We start from the raw sequence: 2540 nt of genomic DNA, 5'->3' as shown, positions 1-2540 counted from the left end.
GGCTGAGGATTTGCATTTTTAACAGGGATTTCAAACGTTCTTGCTACGTTTAGGAATCGTTATCTAGAACCGGGGGACTGAATTTGAAAGGCAGGCTTTCATTTTGTCACATCTGGTAAGATAGAAAGCTTTCCATCTTAAGTCAATTCATTATATTGTAACCAGAAACTAAAATAAGCAATATGATTGTATACCAACTATACTTAAATATATTTTTAAAAATTGTTTAAAATGTAAGATTTATTTAAAATTTATTTAACATTCTCTTGTGAAGAATGTAATTAAGAAGGAATATTCTCCACCACCCCAGGCTGTTGTTGTGTGACCTTGGAGTAAGTTACTTTATTTCTCTGTGCCCCAATTTACTCCTCTCTACAAAAGGAATATTAATAGGAATATCCTTCTTTAATTGTTCAACATTTAAATTAATAAGAATCATGCTAAGCATGTAGAAAGAGTTCACTAAATTTAACGACCACTCTGATTTGTCCCTGTATTTGATTTCTTCCAAAGTGTTTTGTGACATTTATAGTCTTTTTGTTTCTCATGACACTTTATATTACTTTATCTGACATAATATAACATGTTTCCCAACTCTTAACCACTCTCTTACTACCTGACATCTGGTCACCCATTGTCTCGGATCAAAACCAATTATGTGTAACTCTTCTTTCTTTCTGATTTTGTCCTAAATTTCACAGGGATATATTGCTAAAATAATGATGTGCTGGAAAATAGTAAGAATTGGTATTCTGAAAACAAAAAAAGATATCATTAAAAATATTTCTTTGGCATGCTTTATAATGGCTGTATGGTATTTCATTATATACCATATGCATATACAATACTTTCGTTAACCAGTTGCATAATGTTGGATATTTAGGTTGTCTCAGTGTTTAGATACTATAATTATTTGTTTATTTGTTTGTTTTTGTGTTTTGATTAGCAATGATAATTTCTTCTAAATAAAACCAAAAGAATAATTTTGAACATGGTAAATTTAATTCTGTTAGCAATGGAGTCTGAAACATAAATAAGTGTCTTATCCTTCATGAAGCTGTGACTCAGGACCCACTATTTATAAGCCTATTTCCCACCCATGTTTGTCCTAAGGACAAACGGGGCCAAGAATTGGCTAAAATGAATACTTGCTAAATAATAAAAAATAAATAATATTCCGAAACAGAAAAAAAAAATGGGTCACTCTTTGTCTAATGGCACAGAAAAATAAAAAGGCTTTTTCTTTCATGTTAAAATCCAAGTAATGCCTTCTGAGGCTTTAGTCTTCAACTTCAAGGAAGGAAGAGGGATTTTAAAGCTGAGGGTGGGCTTGTATGGCAAAAATAAGCATCAGAGCAGATCTAAACGATAATGAATGAATACATGTCTTCTTACTGCATACGTGGATCTTATTACCCCATATTAGTAGTTACGGTATATATTTATAATTGATAGAGCCTGAAAATAGTGTACTTTTCTAATTTTAAACACCCAAATGTCACGTTTTTGTGTAATTTTGCTTATGTCCTAGGGAGAATTGACAAATGATTCTCTGATATTTGACGAGATTTAACCTGCTGTCAAAATAATCCTGTTAGCTTTTTTTTTTTTTTTTAAGCTCACATATAAAGTAAGACGAATAGTATGCCTCAGTGCAGCTATTAGAGACAGATATACCTGGATGAATCCAAACTCCGCCATGTAGCAGCTGTGTGATCTGGAGCCAGTACCTAAACCCTGCACCAGGTACAGCATCTGGCACTTAGAGGGCTCTTAACAAATGGTTTCTGTTGTTGTCAGAAGCTGGTCAGGTTATATCTTTTGCAGAACTACCTGCAGCAACATGGAACTTCTATATGGAAGATGCGTACCTGCTGGAGGAATACAACCTTCCATTTTGATTGCAGCCACACAGACAAACACCTGGGTGTGCAAAAATAAGTGTGAGGAGTGTGCAAAGTCCCAGGTTCCCTCCTGGCAGGAGTCTGCCTTCCAAGGAGCTCCCCCACTGGGTCTCACCCAACCAACTGGTCACTAACGGCAGATGTGAGCTAGGAGCCAGGAGTACGGGTCATAACATTTGCATAGCACGTTAGCATTGACAAGAAGTGTGAGCTCCAGACCCAAAGTAAAGCTGTCCCCTGGATCCGTTTTAATGGGCATCTGTGACTTCTGTCCTTGCACGGCTGGAGTACATCTTCCCTGACACTGCTCCCAGCCCGTCCTATTATCGAGAAAAGTTCTTGTGTTTTGCACGCACTGAGCAGGGAACAAAAGCAGCAGGGGAAGTGTCAGAGAGAGAGATCTGAGCCGGGTTTAAAAATGATATGTTGGCAGGCAGCTCTGCCGGGCTGGGGACAGTCTGGTCATTATAAAGGTGCAAAGAGGTTGCACGGGCCCCTGAGATTCCAGCTCTATTCACCTGGCATCCTGTGTTCCTGCCCATTCCAGGCCAAGAGCTTGAGGAGCTCCTCTTAACTCCTATCCACTGCTCCTAAGTAGGCCACCATGGTCCACCAGTGGTCACACTCCAGAACCAT

The sequence above is a fragment of the Pteropus vampyrus genome, unplaced genomic scaffold (assembly GCF_000151845.1).
Source record: "Pteropus vampyrus isolate Shadow unplaced genomic scaffold, Pvam_2.0 Scaffold29, whole genome shotgun sequence".
Classification (NCBI taxonomy): domain Eukaryota; kingdom Metazoa; phylum Chordata; class Mammalia; order Chiroptera; family Pteropodidae; genus Pteropus; species Pteropus vampyrus.
The sequence above is the reverse complement of the archived record's forward strand: the minus strand, read 5'-3'. Positions refer to the sequence as shown.